Genomic DNA, 19,575 nt, shown 5'->3' on the forward strand with positions numbered 1-19,575 from the left:
AAAGCCTAAATACTTCAATTGCTTAATCTCGTTGAGCCTGCTTGTGATTTGAGAGTGTTTATTGTCCCAGTAATTAAGCTTCCTTCCTGGAACATCAAGCAAAGGGGCAAGTGCTTTACTGCCCATGGAACATCAGTAAGAGATTTGCCACATGAGCCAAGAGGCCCCTAACAACAAAACCTATCAGCTGTTTATTTAAATGCCGCTGATGTTAGCAGTCAGTTACACATTAAACTTTTATTGCTGGATGGCTAATAATGCCACCAATTTGCTGCCTATGCAAGTCTAAGGACAGTCACCCACTCCATATTTTAAGGGTATGACATGAGTTCAGGAATTCTGGACCAGGATGTCTAAAATTGTGCCTTTTCTAAAGGAGTTAATTTATATTCAGTCCACAGCATTTGACGTCATCTTATAAACACTTTGCAAGCTTGTACCAGTATGTATCTGGAGCAGGAGCCTTTTAAGAGGGTTCCTAACTTTGGCCTGCAGGAAAAAAGGTCAACCATCTCTGCCACTTGATTAGCACTGGCACAAATTTATATTTGTTTTGAAATTTCTAATTTCACAAAGGATAGCCTGCTGACAAATCCATCCATCCAAATTACAGCTGCTGAGCCTATCCTAGGGTGAAGGACTGGGCACACCCTGTATAAGTCACCGGGCCATCACATGGCTAACACAGACACTGACAGAATCAGATATCAACAAATCACCAAGCCGCCTGATCCTGCTGAAACAGACCTAGTTATAAATTATTTATACAGTCTGTTTTAAAAATTTGTGCCTGTTGCATCTGCGTATAAAAAAAAAGAAAAAAAAAAGATTTATTTTGACAGCCAAGGCCGTTTGTCATTTGTATACACAGTTAAGCAGCTGCCACAGTTTGGAGTGAGGGGTGCATGATGCATATTTGATGGTGTACTATGGTGTAGACGTTTTACATAAAACCAATGTAAACAAAAACAGGAAAAGTACATGCCGTGTATCTTTTATGTGCCTAATTTAAAAGAAAACTAGCCAACAGCCACTGAGATAAATATCCAGCTAAACTGAGTGAGCTTTGGTCCCGTTGATGACTCAGTTCAACATCTGGACCAGGGCTGATTTAACATTTGATGACTCAGGTAACCTGAAAAAATGATTTTGTAGACAAAGGCAACATTTTTGCTCCACCTCTGCTGATTGTAAGACACAAACATCAGTGCTTACTGGTCTTAAAACCTCATAGTCTAATCACGGTATCTCCTCAAACAACCTTGTCACTGTTGTAGATCACCTTCACCTTAGGCCACAACAATTAAGATGGAGGTGATATCTCAACACGCCTTTTGGCTCGTTGCCATAGTAGCACTGTTCTCCCAAGGTCAAAGCTGTGCCCCATGAAATGGTTCACTGGAGTCTGCTGCAGAGGTGAAAATGAACTTTAGGACCTTCTCAGTGGGAGTGTTTGAGTGGTTCCACAGAGAGAGGATTAGGGAAGAAAAACAGGAGTGTGAGAAGAAGAGGAAGAGGGGAAGTGGAGCAGGGACTTAAACTGAGCCACCTCAGGGAAAGAGGAATAAAGGAGGGAGATAATGAAGGGGGGAAGCAAGGGGGAAAAGTGACAGCGAGTGACAAGCGAAATGAGGACGAGAAGGGGTTGATAATCAAACTGGTGGAAGTATAAATGGAAGGGAAATTGGCTGAAGTGAACAGAAGTCGTTGTACAGATTAATGGAAAGAAAGTCATGGGATGGGGGAAACAGTTTAAAGCAACGGGAAGGTGAGGGGGGAAAAGCAAACTAAATCCTGAGGATTACTTCCACACTTTCTTGGCATCCCAGGTCACAGCCGTACCCAAGGCTGGTGCAGGGATGGCATTTGCTTTCACCGATTACGGTCTGACTCCTCCTGTCATGTTATAGAACCTCCTGGATCTGCTTTCTTTCTTGGAAGCTCTTCTATTCTGATGCCCTAAAGTAGCGGGAAGATTAGCCTGCAATGGCCTGCGACAAATTCTTCATTACAAAATGGGAAAGTCACACGACTACAGAAATTTACCTCTTCTATGGGCTTATATGCACAATCATAAGCTGAGTGATGCCAATAGACATTTTATCTGTGAAGGTGAAACTAAAGCAGACCTCTGCTTTAAAGAGATTTATAGATTTTTTGTTACTATTATTATTATTTTATTTAGGCTGTGCAAAGTGTACTTCTATCAATTTGACACAACACTATGACTTACACATTATTGTACTTAATGCATTGGTGTGTTTTGCTTTGGTTAGGATTTACTATTTAAATCTAGTCCAAGGTTTCGCATGCTCAGCATAACAGACCTGATAACTACGTGGCTTAGATTGTTTTTTTGGTCTGGTACAAACTCAATGCATCAGCACTGTCCAAGTTTTAGGACCGTTTGCGCAACTGATTACAACAGCAGACTGAGTTTGGTTTGATGAACAATAGGCCGGTACCACAGAAGCAAAACTATTTATTTCTCATCTGTACTTCAAGGCAGTGCGCACAATGTGAGGATTGCAGGCTGACACTTGTTATTAGACAGGCTCATTCGAAACCAGCTAAACATTCATTGATGCGCCAGGAAAGCCTCAACGAAAAGACGTGTTGAAATAAACACGGCACTGGTTTGTTTGAAAGGGCAGGGGGGGAAAGCAAAGAAATCACGACAGGGTTGGAAGAAAATAGAGGAAAAGAACACAAGTCAGTCTGAACCCAGTTCTAATGTCATCATGACATACAAATTCAAATTAACAGCACTTGAATGGTATTACAAGCCTTTCTGTTTGGTTTTCAGTTATAATTTTCTCCTGAGAATTCGGCTTTTCAAAGTGATTCAAAGTGCTCAGGTTATTTTTTGTCTTGCAAGTGAAGTAACAAGTTAATTATGAAACCAAGCCTTGTATTAGTATTCCACATTTTGGGATATAATGTTGTAGTCAGTCCACTTACATGCTATTTTAACTAGATGCTCAAAGTGGAGAATAAAGCCATACCTTCAAATGCTTCTGAGTTTTGCCATTAATAACCAGGGTTAAAATAATCAGTGGTAATGGCATCCATAACATGAAAAACAACTTTGGTCAGCTTTTGACTTTTTATCTTCAACCGCAGGAAGTTGACACTTGTAAAATCATTGTTTCCTTGATCATTTCCTCATTTCATTTTTTTTTTCTTTTCATCTAGGGCCTGTTCACAGGGCCTGATTTTAAACTGAGTTTTACCTCATTAAACTCCTTTTTTATCTTTATTGTGTTAATTATAACTGATTTCCAGGGTTGAGGGGACACAGTTTTATTTAGAAATCAGTAGTAAAGAACACGGTCTGAATTTTAACAAAGTTTAAAGTCAACACTATTATGTGGCCATGCCTACAGACTGGCCTTAGGAGCATGTTTCTGTATTTTTTTCTTAGTCACATAAACATAGAACGAAAACAAAAAGCATTGGCCAATTAAAATATTTATGTAGTGGTGTACAGCGTATGGATTTGATTCCACCCATGTCACTAATGAGTTAAATATTAGTCCAAATCCACATGACTTAGTCCTCTTGGATGCGCGGATGGATTTAAAGCTCTGGACGCAGCCAAACTCTCTATCAACTCTCTCTTGCTTTTAAAATGCCAAGACTGCAAAAACTCTCATCTCAAGGCTTCTAAAGAGAAAATCACTAACCTGACGTCACAGCTAAATCCATTTTTTATACTGTCTGTGGCCTACCTGCCTTTCTTTCCTGTTATAGTTAAGCTGAAATATTAATGTGAACTTCTGCAATGCTATTATCAAAGGAGTATAAATCATTGTAGCCGTTTTCCTTTTCTGGAAAAAATGACGTATAATACAAATATTTCCAAGCCGGTTGTATAACTCAAACAAAATCAGATTTACGCCTTATTTGAGTTTATTTGTTCATGAACCTCCACGTATACAAATTCCAAACAGCACACAGGAATAGCAGGGATACAGTAAATTTGTTAGCTCACAGAGCAGATTCATGTGGCTGCAAAGTGCGGTGGGTTAGTGCCTCGGAACCGAGGTGGTCCATACAGGTTACCATGGCAGCTACATGACTGCTCTTATATAACAGCTGAACCAACGTAATTTATCCCAAAGATGTCTTTAAGGAAGCTATCGGAAAAGAGTTTCACATTATATTTATCAGGCTAATAATAACTATAGAAATCAATAGAAATTTGAAGGACAATGTTTAGTGTGTTTAGGATATCTATGGGAGACTATTGCTTGGCATTAGATGGCTGAAATATGTGAGATACACTCAGGGGTTAAAGAGGTATTTGGCAGGTTAGGGAACTCTAAGATCGGGTGTAGCGGTGCAGCATGGGGAAAGGAAGTACTTAGAAATAGTTCACAATACTAACTTGTTTTGTGAGCCTCAGTAGATTTTTCTTTGTGTACAGGTTGTGATCGTTTAACCTGTGTTGTTGCATTTTGTGGTTTAACTAGCTAAATTTAAAAACATAAAAGCAGATGTTTCACAAACTATATCACTGATTTTCAACTGCTATACACTATAATGCTAGTATAAAAGGCAGGATCCATTCAGCGTCTCTAATCAGCATCATCCCTTTAAATTTTTAAAAATAACTGATGTTTGCTGCTCTGTATGTAACGTAGCATTGACCAAGAACACACCAGCCTGTTCTGTACCAGAACAATGCAGTGCACATTAAGCAGTTTTGCATGCACTAAAATATACCAGACGGCCTTGTACAGTATTACATGCAGTTTTTGAATAACACAACACTAGTACACTCCAGCTTATTTGGCAAGCTGTTTCATAAAAATATAATTCAGCAACACATCAGGTTGAGAGCCGATATCTGAGTTAAATAATTTGAAACGGATTAGGTTTAACTGGCGAGTTTATACAATTTCCTTAGTAAGCAGTGGTCCTTCTTACATTTTTCTCCATCACTCAGTGCACATTAACTTTTTTGTTTTTCTCTCTAAGAAATTCAAGAATGTGTCTGCTAGCTAAGAACAATTAGGTAGCAGTAGTGACGAACTGAACAGAAACAGTTTACACGTTTGGTCATGTTGAGTTTTTAAAAAGTTGACTCCTCTGTAGCACTAGCTAGATCAAGGGCCGGTGTCCTGCAGGTTTTAGATCTCACCCTGGGTTAACACACCTGAATCACATGATTAGTTCATTACCAGGCCTCTGGAGAACGTCAAGACATGTTGAGTTGGATCAAGGACATATCTAAAACCTGCAGGACACCGGCCCTTAAGGCCTGGAGTCTGACACCTGTGAGCTAGATACTGAAGTGCTATGGCTCGAACTTTAACTCGTATCCATCTGCAGCATGAACGCAACTCGGGTACAACAAGGATAACAGGATGTTTTGAGGGTGTAAGACGTCTGTGGGATTGCATTATTTTCTCTTTAAGTAGTGAGGAATTATCTCCACGATGTCCTTGGAAGCAACTTCAGGCTCGACAGTAGCATGCATTGGAACAGATTTATACTGCTTATGAGTTGAAGATGCTGGTGTTGTGCCAAAAAGTGTTTGATTTTTAATGTTTTGATGTTTCCATATGTTTTTTCTGTCAAATATGTTATGCATTTATTGGTATAGACTGTGGTCGACAGATTTTACAAGTATCTTTACAACTCTGTGTTATTGTGCCTGCAGAATCCTAATCTAGTCCTTTTTTCTCACTCAAAACTGTGTATTTGTTGCAATTTCTGCTCCAAAAGAAAATGCCAATGACCCTTTTTACCTGGATATTTAAAAATATAAAAAAATGATTCATTAATGAGAGATGTGTTTAAGATATGTTTGACAACCATTCAGTTTTTGGTAGACAATAACTTTTTTGGCACGATACTGAATTGCCACCTTGGATTGTATCAATAAGAGCTGCTTGGCGAAGCTTCCAGCATACCGTTTTTGTGCTGATGTTAATACCAGAGGAGTTTTGGAACTCTGCAGCTAATGAGTCAGCTTATGTTGTCTGCAGCTTTGTGGCTGATTTGGTGTGGTTTCTAAATGTTTTTGCTTAGTTCAATGGAAAAAGCCTCATAAACTGACTTCTTGCAACAGTTTCATCCTATGAAACTGTTTGAGTACCTCACTCAAATTCAGTGAGCTCTTTAGAACAACCCATTCTTTTACAAGTGTTTGTAAAGGCAGACTGCTTGATTTTATACAGCTTTGGCAACGGCACCGAAAACAGCTGAATTCAAAGATTTGGTGCTGCAGCCTAAAACTTTTGTCCATGTGATGCTGCCTGTTTCCTTGCGCTGTTATTCTAAATATTGCATTTAGTGCTGCCATGTTACGGTTGGAAGGAGGACTCAAGCGCAGGACTCCGGTACTGATGCTTACAAGAAGAGTTTATTTACAAGTCACCAGGTGTATATACAAGAATGTGCAGGGGGGGTTTATATACAGCTGAGTGGGGGAAGAAGGGGTCTCCAGGGAAGTCCAGGGGAAAGCATACGTTCTTCAGAATATCCACTCACACGATCACAGGTTCACACTCCAACACTGCCACACGGGAAACACACGGGGAAAAATCCAAGAGGTTCTGTAGACAGGGAGACAGGGTTAAGGACGATGCACAGAGGAAAACACTCTTCACTAAACTTGCTGTAGCTTTGACTTTACTAACGCGTGGTAGACAACGATCCAGCGACGAACAGCAGTCACCTCCTGGCTTAAATGCTGCTCCCCTTAATGAGACACCTGGGTCTCATCTCCCGAGGGCGTGGGCCAAGGGCATGAACCCACAGTGAGTTCCGCCCCGACGAGAGAGAAGAGGAAGAGAAACAGAGAGGGCTGATCAGCGTGCAGCTGATCCGCCTAGCCGTGACATGCCAACTTTTTCCTTGTGTTTTATTCTCCTAAAGCTGCTCTAAGCTATAGGACAGAAGTTCTTCTTTTTTTCCCCCAAATATATTTATGCAACACTTTCATACTCCCCCAGTATGAAATATTTACTGACAGAATGAAAGAGATTTGTCAGGAAAGATCAGAGAATTTCTGCAGTGATGGGCCAGGAATGTGCTTTGATGCAAAGCTGGACTGAAAGCCATTGAATCTGTCATCGGCTGCTAGAGGGTTATGATCACACTGGCTACCTGAGAGCACATTAGAGACCCCTAATCACTCAGTATGTTTTCATGAAGCTGGTCACTCCCCCTATGTCAAAGTAGATAAAATGTGTCTGTGCAGGGGTTTTTGCATTTGGTCACGTGCATGTTTGTTGCTTTCAAAAGGCCTAACACCGTTATGCACTAAAAATGCCCGCATCTTTTCATGGACTCTAGATGTCATAGCAACAGCATGACAGTAGCCTCCAGCCCACGCAATAATCATCACTGATGAGGTAATTAAGCTATAGCGTTCCAAGCGATGTCAAAATACATCATGCTGTTTTGTTTTGTTTTTAACACTATGAAACAACTCCTTTCACGCAGTTTAACGGAAACGCTCACATGCATTTGTTTTTAAAAAAGATGCACACTTGGTCTCAATTCAAAAGAGAAAAGTGTCAGGAAATGGAGCAAAAGCTCCATTCTTTCTTTTTGGTACGGCATAAACCTTTTCAGATGCAGATTACCCACAGTGAACTCAGACAGAAATAGAGGGAAAGGGGATGACATAAGTCTCACGGATTCATCTATGCATTATTTAGCGTCAACCCCCTTTCACTTCTGAAACAACAGCAATCAGTTCGCAAAGATGTTCCTTCATCACCTGAAGTGTCTGCTTTCCTGCCAGTTGCACCTGCTCAAAATGACAATTTCTGAAAGCACCAAAATGGAAGATGTGAATAGCTTAGGCATAGCGTATTAAAAGATGCACTGGAACATAAAGTGTTCACACTGAAGCCTCTGCCACTAATAGATTAGCTAGATCGCTTGTGAGACATGTGAGATATTGGTTTGCCTGGAAGTCTTCTGGGTCTGTGTAGACAGTCACATCACCTCTGCTGATGAGTCTGCAATCCCAAAGGTCAGGACTGTGAAAACCAAAACTCACTTTTGAGCATGAAAAAAAAAAAGAATAAAGGAATGAAAGGAATCATTGAAAACTTTATTCAGATGTAAATGTTGAAATAAGCACTTGAACTGAATAACAAACTGGTTGTATAATACATGACTGTGAGTGTGCAAATTACCAAAAGGACTCACTTGATATTTCTTATTTTGATTCTTGCTGGTGTTTTTTTTTCTTGAGATTTCTTGGATTTCTTTTTTCTGTTATTTCGCCCCACTCAGTACATTCTGGGAATACATTTAATGCTTTTTATTAGAGCAATATAAGCAAAGTAAACACAATTCAGGCATGTAGCTACATCAATATTCATCTGTGTGGGAAGCAAGCAGCAGTGTCCAAGATGAACATGGTTATGAAATCGTGGCTGAGTAGGTTATGCAAACACATAGGCGGACGCACACGCGAAGGGGACGGGGCGTAACACGGGCTTGACGAACAGCGCTGACGCATGTCTGTCCCCATAGTGACAGCACAGTAGGAAATGAACAAGTAAAACTGACAAAATAATAGCTTTTCCGTCATGTTATAGATCCTCTCTCTATCCTCCTTTGTGGTTATTCGATCTGCTTTTTTTTTTAGTCTGCCACACTCACACAGTCATTGCTTTCCAGGTTAAATTAAAGGTAATTGCATTTTACATCATAACTGAAATGAGAGCGAGAACGCTAGCCTGACAGCACACGCTTATAAAACAGCCAGTCTTTAAAGACTGTGTAGACAGCCACATCCACTTCTACAGCCAATAGAGCTGGTCATACACTTATTTTGTTAGGCACACCTGGCCAGTTGGATCCCCCTTTGCCTTCGGAGCTGCCTTAATTCTTTGTGACAAAGATTCAACAAGGTGCTGGAAACATTCCTCAAAGATGTTTGTCAATGTTGACATTAATGCAGTTGCTGCAGAGTTGTTGCAGAACATCTATGATGTGAATCTTCCATCCCAGCCAGTGTTGGTCAAGTTACTTGAAAAAAGTAATCAGTAACTAATTACTGATTACTTCCCCCAAAAAGTAATCCCGTTACTTTACTGATTACTTATTTTCAAAAGTAATTAATTACTTAGTTACTTTTTAAAAACACGATTTGCAACCTGAATAGGTAATAAAGTGATAGATCTTTCAACCCAATTCTACTTTTTCTGCATAATCCATCATACAAAATGTAATCAACTGGAAAAGTCTCTTTTTTTTTAACTTGTTTTATCAGTTTTAATCTTTTAACTTTATGCATCAAACAAAAATGTAATTATATGCGACATTCTCTGACTTGAATAAATTAGTTTAACATTTAAACCTATTTTCTGCACATTCCAGCACATAAAATAAAATATTTTTTGTGTTTACACTCACTCTTTCAAATAGATGCAAGTAAAACACAGCAGAAAATAAATAAAGTCAAAGACTCAGCGGTCCTGTTGCTCTATTTTCACCTGTAAAGCAGGACTGGGGTAGGCGGAGGTTTACCCTGGTGCAGGTGTGCCGCGGTCAGTTGAAGAATCCGCGAGTTTCTCTCTGAGTTTCCCATTACGTCGTTGCGCACTCGGTGCTTGCTTGGAAGTTTAGGGGTTTTTTTCGCTGTAAAAAGTTTTCTTCCCACGCACGATGGACGCTAATGTTTTTGTCACTTTTTATGGAATCAAACTCAAAGTAAGGTCAGTACTTCCACGCTTTAAACGCTGCACACTCATACTCTCTCCCGCACTCGATATGTGAACCATTGTTGATCTGCACACAGCTGTTGTCACCACCACCGGCGCACTCGCTTACGTCACTGTCATGAGACATTCTCGCAAAAAAATCACGGTTTTAGTAACGCAGTTCCTACGGGAAAGTAACGGTAATCTAATTACCGATTTTGCAATAGTAATCCCTTACTTTATCGTTACTTGAAAAAAGTAATCAGATTACAGTAACGCGTTACAAGTAACACGTTACTGCCCATCTCTGATCCCAGCACATCTGAAAAGTGCTCTGCTAGACTGAAATTGGGTGACTATGGAGCCCATTTGAGTGAACTTCATGTTCAGAAAATTAGTTTGTGGTAATTCTAGCTTTGTGACACGGCACATTATCCTGCTGGATGCAGTCATCAGAAGATGGGTACACTGTGATCATAAAGGGATAGACATGGTCAGTAACAACTCAAGTAGGCTGTGGTGTTTAAAAGATTCTCATTTGGTACTTAGGGCCCTAAGTGTGCATAGAAAATAATCCCACACACCATTACACAATTAGCAGCCTCAACTGTTATGCAAGGCAGGATGGATCCATGCTTTTTCCCAGTAGATTAGCAATTCTTGAACAGCCCATCAGGCACGAACAACTATGCCTCTTTCAAAGTCACATATATCATCTTGCTTCATCATTCTGATGCTCTGTTTTACCTTCAGCTGTTTTGGGGTTGTTGTTTTTTTCTTTTTCTTTTTGCTCAAGTGTAAATGCATTGACCTTTTCCCCTATTTTTTTGTTATTCATCCCCTCTAAAGAAAACCAAAGTACAAACAGACCCCTGGTTTTGGTGAAGTGTTGCACCCCTAGTCATATTCAGCTTAAGCTCTTCTCACATTACGAATTAATTAACTCTAAATCTGCACTCAAAAAAATGAATGAGGTGGATTGTTCAGTGTATATTAATTATTTATTTTCATTTTACTTAAAATATATGTTTTTGTTAAGTTAACATATGTTTTTCTAATCAAGTCTACGTAATTGTGTCTATTATTCAACGTACATAATACTAATGTGTTACTTGATCGCATAACATTTAAGTTAAGTCAATTAGGATCGATATACCTTGTATATCCACAAGGTGGCAGTAATGCAAAAACAGTTGTAATGAAACCGCGCAGAACAAGAAGGTTTCACGGCTTGTGCCTGCTCATGCACAAGACTTCAAATTTAACTGAAAAAGGCTGTTTTGGCGCCAAGCTGCTGTTTCTTTGAGAGGTAAGACCACTTTTTTCTTTGACTATGTTGTGTAGTATCTATATGTCCAGCATGGTTATATTTTGCGTTTGTCTTACAAGACATGTTATATCGTTTGCGTGTGCTTGTTTTACATTAGTTTTACTGGGTCCTGGACATGCTTATTTTGTGGACTGTGTAAGAAACATTTTTATTGTTTTTTGTTTTATTAAGGGATTAGCTACAGGGGTTCATGGGGTTATTCTTTCAAGGGGTTATTTTTCCATTTGCTTTCTTGGGATTCCTTTTCTGTAATCCGAGAGTCGGAAATATCGAATAGGATAGCAAGGATAGCATAAAGTGACATTTAAAATCCAAAAAGATTTTACAGATTACTGCTCTATCAGTAATCTGTATTATGTAAAAATGGTCTGTAAATACAGCATGTTTCCTAGCGGAGTTATACATATCAATGTAGTTATAAATTACAGTTTGTGAAAGTACACACTTAATTTTTTTAATAAAATTATTCAAGACATGAGTGGACAGACAATGGAGGTCGACAGACCTGGTGATAATTGCTTCTATAGAAAGTTAGCACATGGCAGTGTCAATCTCTTGCTTTTCTTCTGAGTAGTATTTTATTTAGTTGTAATTCAAACAATAATTTGCTTCTTGAAATTAAGGAATTAATTTTTTTTTTCTTTATAAATCTCAGATCCTGCCTTTACCTGCTCCCTCCTATACTGATGTGGTGTATGTGGTATTGCTGAGCTTGTATGTGGTATGTGAACTGTTATACTTTTAAAAACAAAACTGTTTTATAAGTTAAGTTTTCTTTTGTGACCCATCCCATGCCCCTGTTATTTCTTCTCCACATCTGAACCATGGTAAAGGTTGCAGTTCAAGGGCCTGAGGCATGAAATTCTTTTCAGATCAGCTGTGATCAATATTTTTTGGAACTTGATAAATAACAATAAAAGCTGTAATGGCTCCATTAGCATTTTGTGTAAATGTTTGTGTTAAAATTATAGCTTTAATGAGGTCTTTCTACATTAGTTTTAGTTTGTATATGTGTACATATAGTATGTATATTTACAGTACAGTATGTTGTGTTTGTTGACATATTTTCAGGTGGAAGCAGAATATGTGAGGATTACTACTGCATGTTCCAAGGCTTTTTACACAACTTGACCAATACACTGACCAGCTCATAAAAGTCTTCAAGAAAAAAGGAGGCGTTGCAGGGAAGAAAATTAGACAAACTTTGGCCCCAGCCACACAGGTGCGTTATTCTGTTGGTAGCAAAATATTATGGCTAATAAGATCATTTTCAAATTTAAACAGCTAGTGTATGGTAGCTGCACAGTGCACTTACATTTATATTAAGCAAGACAAAGTTTGGTACTCAAAACGTTGGAAAATTTAAATTACCTAAACATATGTAAAATCTGATCCCTTGATTTAGGTTAAACCAGAAGTGAATGTTTTTATGTTATGTTTTGAATGCAAAAAAGATGATGTATTAGTTTGTCTTTACCTCCATTATGGACATATATAATGTGGTGGAAACCCTGCCCAACAGGTTAACTATTCATGTCCATGTGATGATTAGTTGGTCTTGTGTACATGTCTATCTGTGCAGTGGATATGTCATTCATTTTGCGTATAATGTGAGTTTCTGTCATCCTAAAGTATATCTGTTTTCTCTTCCTGTATCTCTGCCACTCTCTACAGAAGGAAAGTATTGAAAAGGGGAGGGAGTGTGTCCTCAGGGCACTACCTTTTTACCTGAATGAAGACCCAAGCATCCTCTTCAAAGAATAATTGGTTGGTAATTTTAGTTTAGTTTTTTATCTGTATTAAACCAAATTTTGAATAACTAATGTTGTTGCATGTTGTAATGTTGTTGTTGTTGTAATTTGCATGGAACCTGTTTAAATGTTTTGGGAAATCTTCTTGTATACCCAAACTATTTATATTTATCGTTGAATCTGTAGTCTAAAATAGTGGCACACTGGGGTGCATGTTCCTAATATTGTGTTTACGTCATTAAAGGGTAGCTTTGGCCCTTTTTCTTTCTTTTTTTAAAACTGGATGCCATTTTTCTATGTTTTTGTGTCTAAGCTACAGCTGTTCAGAGGGAGCTGGAACAAATTACCCTTGCTATCTTTACCATCGAAAGAGCTGATGCCAGCACTCCTCCAGCCGATGTGGGTATAACCATCTAGTGTGTCCTGCATGACCTGGAAGACCTGGCCTCTGCATGTGCACTCTTAATGGGTGGGATATATGCACTGAATCTCAGTTAACCTCAAGACTGAAAGCTAAGAGACAATCAAAAGCATTGAGATTTAAAGGATTTAATTGAGAGATGATACTGCACCAGAAATGTTGAAGGGTGGTGTGTATATTAGCGTTCAAGGCATATTGTTATGAGGTGGAAATATATTCATATTCAGTTTGTGTTACATTGTGTGCATTGTAAAGGTAATTGCAATACATACTAAAAATAAGGGTAAGTTAGGAGGTTGATCTGATATCCTCGTGTTGGTGTTGTTCCCAGATCATCATACTAAATGTTGTTCCAGGATCAACATTGCAAGTGACCAATCAGAATGTTGTGACGTCATACTTTTGCGACTTCGGGAAAAACCGGCGTAAAACAAAAAACTGTACTTAAGCTGCGTGAAACCGCCTCTGTCCGCCGATCAACTGACCCTAACCCTAACCGTAACCCTTTAATAAACAGTAAGCAGAATTGATATTGTCCTTGCAACATTGGAATTTCATAAATGCACGAATGGCTTGGAATAGAATAACGTCACAACAATGTGATTGGTCACTTGCAATGTTGAACCTGGAACAACATTTTCATGATGGTCTGGGAACAACACCAACACGAGGATATCAGATCATCCAAGTTGGGAATGCAGGATGAATGTATATTTTGTGGACTTTTAAAGACGAACAATTGTTTCCATGTTAAAATGTTTACATCTGAAGTTTTTTGCCCAAACACTGGTAAAATAAATGTTGACAGTGGCGAGTGTTAAATGGTTACTGCTGTGCTGTTGCAAAAAAACTGAACGCTGACAAGCTGTTTTATTGTTAGACCATAATGTTGGCATGTTTTGTTAAAGTTTTATTTGGGATGGTGATGTAATTTTCTTTGATTGCTAATATCAGTGGACTATTTATTATTATTATTATTATTATTATTATTGTTGTTGTTGTTGTTGTTGTTGTTGTTACATTTTTTTTTTTTTAAATTGTGGCTGTTGAGGTGGACACTTCACTTTGCATTGTTAAAGGAAAGCACTTCATTGGCATTGTGTTACTGGACTGACCCTAAGCAATCATTGCAAATAGCAACTTTGCTATCCATTTTAGACACTAAAAGAAAAAAACACTCACAGACCTTACTAGCATCACATGTGCATAACTCAAGTGTCATCTTATCAATGTGTTATGTGATCTTCAATGCGTTTTTTTTCTCTTCTATTTCTGGTAGATACAGACATTTAATTTAAAGTCTTGATGTTGCATCTGTCTACATACTGTTAATTACTAACCCTAATGAGCTGTTGTGTTTTATTTTGGACTGGGTTTACACAAATGCTCACTGAATGTGTTGGCAATAAAATAAATTTTAAAAAATAAGTTGGATGTACTTAATTCATTTGTGTGGAACCTGTTGACAAAATAGATTTATGTAAAACTAATTAATAAAGCACAAGGTGGCTGAAAATATAATATTTGAATTAATCTAACTTAAATTTAACATTTTACTGCCACAAATAAGAAATGTGTTGAAGTAACTAATCTAAACTATCTAACCTGAAAATATATCATCTATGTTCATACAACATAACTTGATTTAGTTAGTCTTAAATATGTCTTGTTAATCTTAAGTAGTTTTTTTAAATTAGATGAACTAAAGATTTTTGCTTTAAACTAACATAATTCAATTTCGTGGAACCTGTTGACAAAATAATTTTAATTAAAGTCAACGTTTCATTTTTTTGAGTGTGAAGAGGACTAAAGTAAAATGCATTGTCTTGTGGTCATACTGGTTTTTCCAATAGTTCAGTACTATCACTCAGTCATTGTCAACTCAGAATATGAAGGACAGTGTAGCACAAAAAGCAAACAGGGAAGAAAAGATAGGACCAATGATATATTTGAACACACACAGGCTGTCCTTGCTTTCAGTCAGTCAGGGTTAGATTATACAGGAGGGCCCAATGTCATCTGTGTGTGCAGCATGCTTTCAATGTACTGTACTGTGCAAAAGCTTCAAACCGCCCCTCACTTCTTCATGATTCTGTAAATTTTGACAAGATCCCCAACACCACTGGCTAAAATGGATCCTCAATGCATAACAGAGCTTCCACCATGTTTTACAGATGGCTGCTCTTTATTGTGCTCTATTTTTTTTCTTTTGTTACTCTGACACACAGACACCCCTGCACACATGTACACACAGGTTCCAGCTATGAGGACAGGGTGTTCTGGTTGTGCTTGAATCCACTGTATGCTTTAATGAATGTCTCTGAGGCCACTGTTAATACAGCAAGCAGAGAAAACAAGCTTGTTTTTTCTGTTTCATCTTTTTTTTTTTTCTGTTGTTAATGGAGGTAGCACAACTGTGGACCTGTTGCAGCAACACCCTATTGTATCTCTTTTGTGTCTAAACTAAAGGCCAGCAACAAATCTTACGTTTAAAAATACTGTCACTCCCACCTCTTCACATACTGAAGCTTAGAGAGGAGACTTTCCTGTCACATTTAAAAGCACCGGGTACCTCTTCAGCATTTCCCATTTTTCAATGCGCAGGGTAGCACTCCATGATACCATACTGCTAGATTAAGAAGTGTAAACATAAAAAGTCCACATTAGCAAGTATGTGAGGTGATGGTAGACTTTTACTCAGAGTGCATGATTAGATCGTACCCAACTTCAGTAGGAGCTTGGAGAATCTGGGAATGGATGGCTTTAAACGGGTCATAGATGGCTAAATTCATTTTTTTAATTATGGGAATGAAGGGGAAATGAATTGAATTGAAGTGATCACATTTTCAGTTTATTCAAATGACAGCTGCTTTTTTCTTTCATCTACCTATTGATGAGACAATACGTCTAACTAACTAGAGGGTTAGGGTTCAGCTCAAAGGCTCAACAAAAACATTAGTTCTGGGTTCTTTACCTTATCACGCAGACTGGGAAATGTTTCACGTGGCCGCCAGAGACATTGATGAATACACAGACTCAGTCTGTGGATTTATCAGGAAATGCGTGGAAGATGTCGTCCCATCCAGAACAGTCAAATCCTTCCCAAATCAAAAACCCTGGATTAACGGAGATGTTCGCGCGGCACGGAACACCGCCTTTGCCTCCGCGAACACATCGGACTACAAACACGCACATTACCAACTCCGGAAGACGATCAAAGCAGCCAAACGTGAGTACAGGGACAGGGTGGAACAACAGTTTGACAACCCTCGGAGTATGTGGCAGGGACTAAACACGATCACAGACTTTAGAGGGAAAACCAGCACACCGCAGACCACGGCCTCTCTGTGTGAGGATCTAAACGTATTCTACGCTAGATTCGACACAGCGAACACCATGAGACCGGACAGTGTGCGCACCGCGGATGACGTCAGTGCGCACACTGTGTCTGAGGAGGATGTGCGGAAGTGCTTCAGGAAGGTGAACGCGCGCAAAGCTACTGGTCCGGACGGGATTCCCGGCCGCGTCCTCAGGTCATGCGCGGCTCAGCTGGCTGGAGTGTTCACGCACATCTTCAACCTTTCCCTCTCTCTGTCTGTAGTCCCAGCCTGCTTCAAAATGGCCACCATCGTCCCTGTACCCAAATCCTCCACCATCTCCTCATTGAACGACTGGCGACCTGTAGCCCTGACCCCCATCGTAAGCAAATGCTTCGAGAAGCTGGTCAGGGACTTCATCTGCTCTGCACTACCCGACTCACTGGACCCTCTACAGTTTGCATACCGCCACAACAGGTCCACTGATGATGCCATAGCCCTGACACTACACACTGCCCTGTCACACCTGGAGAAGAGAGACACGTATGTGAGGATGCTGTTTGTAGATTACAGCTCAGCATTCAATACCATCGTTCCCTCGAAGCTGGACAGGAAACTGCAGGATCTAGGACTGAGCAGCTCCCTCTGCAGCTGGATCCTTAGCTTCCTGTCTGACAGACGCCAGGTGGTCAGACTGGGCAGCATCACCTCATCCCCCATCACACTGAACACTGGTGCTCCACAGGGGTGTGTACTGAGCCCTCTCCTGTACTCACTCTACACCTACGACTGCACAGCCACTAACAGCTCCAACATCCTTGTGAAGTTTGCGGACGACACTACAGTGGTGGGTCTTATCACCAACGGTGATGAGACGGCTTACAGGGAGGAGGTCAGCGCCCTGACCCACTGGTGTCAAGACAACCATCTCACCCTCAACGTCGCAAAGACAAAGGAGTTGATAGTGGACTTCCGGAGGTGCAGAGAAGTACACACCCCCATCACCATCAACGGCGCTGCTGTGGAGAGAGTGAGCAGCTTCCGGTTCCTTGGCGTACACCTGGCTGAGGATCTTACGTGGTCAGTACACACAAACAAAACAGTGAAGAAGGCCCAGCAGCGCCTCTTCTTTCTCAGGAGACTGAAAAGATTCGGCATGAGCCCCCGCATCCTCAGGACCTTCTATCACTGTGCCATTGAGAGCATCCTCACTGGATGCATCACCACCTGGTATGGCAACAGCACCGCCTACAACTGCAAAGCTCTCCAGCGAGTAGTGCGGTGCTCTGAACGGATAATTGGAGGTGAGCTTCCCTCCCTCCAAGACATCTACAGGAAGCGGTGCCTGAGGAAAGCGGGGAGGATCATCAAGGACTCCAGTCACCCCAGCCATAAACTGTTCAGACTGCTTCCATCAGGAAGGAGGTTCTGCAGCATCCGGTCCCGTACCAGCAGACTGAGAGACAGCTTTTTCCATCAGGCCATCAGACTGCTGAACACGTCATAGACACCTCAGCTTCACTACTGGAACTTCAACATTATGCACTCCATACTGTATATAAATGCCACTTGTTTTGCACATATTCAACTCTGTATATTTTATATATTTTATTATTATTATTATTATTATTATTTTATTTTATTTTTTTACTATTTAATTTGTAAAAATGTGTATACACACACACACACACACACACACACGTAGGAAAATATTTAGTATACACATCCAGAAATGCATACACTATTATATATTGTACATATATTTATTAGTTTCAGGTTGGCCATTCTTGTATTTTGCTCGTTTGTGTTGTTGTGTTTGCACATCTCTGTTGCTTGTGGGGCTCGCACACAAGAATTTCACTCGCATGTGCTGTGCCAGTGTGCCTGCACATGTGATGTGACAATAAAAAGTGATTTGATTTGATTTGATTTGATTTATTGGTTGTGCCACACAAGCATTTATCAGTGGTACAGGACAGCAAAAAATGATATATATATATAGATAAATATGAAGGCATGCCGGCTCGGACGTCGCCCGGATCAACAAGGTCCGCGTCAGGTGTTGAGGAACCAGGGCACCCTGACGAAAAGTGGGCTACTGGAACAAGAAGGCAACGGTGGGCAAGAGACGAAAACAGGGCGTTGTTGGAATGCTACTACGCAAGTAACCCCGGAGGAAGGGGCTACATGAATAGGATGAGGGACCTATGGATTCTTCGATACCCAACATCCACAATGACGGCGAAACAACTAGTAGCTCAGTGTTCCAACATTCGAAAGAAGGGACTGCTCTCACAGCTAGAGATTGACGAGGTACAACACAAATGCTACGGCAAGGAGGAGTCAGGACGCCAGGTCAGGGGGGAGATATCATCACCCGAGATTGGGTACATAGCCCCAAGTGCGATAGGAGAAGGATCGTTAAGTGCGAGAGGAACTGACCTGAAAAATAGGATCATGGCCAAGCTTGAAACCTGGATCCCCCGTAGCCGGTTACCAAGATTACGTGAAGTACCATCAGAAGGTCTGCTAGATGATGTTAATGCAGCACTACGGGCAATACCTACAACCACGATTACCGACACTAACAGCTGAATGGTAAGAACAAGATCCGGGCCATCAACACGTACGCCCTGCCCGTGATCAGGTACCCTGCTGGGGTAATAGGCTGGCCAAAGGAGGAGATAGAAGCCACTGACATAAAGACAAGAAAGCTCCTTACCATGCATGGAGGGTTTCACCCCAAATCCAGCACCCTGAGGCTGTACGCTAAGCGGAAGGAAGGGGGCCGGGGACTGGTGAGTGTCAGCACCACAGTCCAGGATGAGACAACGAACATCCAAGAATACATTGGGAAGATGACCGAGTGCTCAGTGAATACCTCAGGCAGCAGAAACCCAAGAAAGAGGAGGGAGACGAGGAACCATCATGGAAGGACAGGCCCCTGCACGTTATGTACCACCGGCAGATAGAGGAGGTGGCTGATATCCAGAAATCCTACCAGTGGCTGGACAAAGCTGGACTGAAAGACAGCACAGAAGCACTAATCATGGCAGCACAAGAACAAGCTCTGAGCACA

At 40.4% G+C, this 19,575-nt stretch overlaps 1 long non-coding RNA gene across 2 annotated transcripts; it reads left to right on the plus strand.

The window, feature by feature from the left end:
• The first annotated feature begins 10,642 nt into the window (after positions 1 to 10,642).
• On the plus strand, positions 10,643 to 14,607 carry LOC308400401. Of its 2 annotated transcripts, none has more exons than XR_013972373.1 (5): positions 10,643 to 11,142; positions 11,663 to 11,728; positions 12,079 to 12,229; positions 12,682 to 12,774; positions 13,072 to 14,607. It is a non-coding gene; the product is annotated as an uncharacterized lncRNA (long non-coding RNA). The 2 variants fall into 2 exon arrangements; XR_013972374.1 differs by having other exon boundaries at positions 10,643 to 10,986.
• Positions 14,608 to 19,575: the final 4,968 nt, after the last annotated feature.

The sequence above is a fragment of the Rhamphochromis sp. 'chilingali' genome (genome assembly GCF_963969265.1).
Source record: "Rhamphochromis sp. 'chilingali' genome assembly, chromosome: 7".
Classification (NCBI taxonomy): Eukaryota; Metazoa; Chordata; class Actinopteri; order Cichliformes; family Cichlidae; genus Rhamphochromis; species Rhamphochromis sp. 'chilingali'.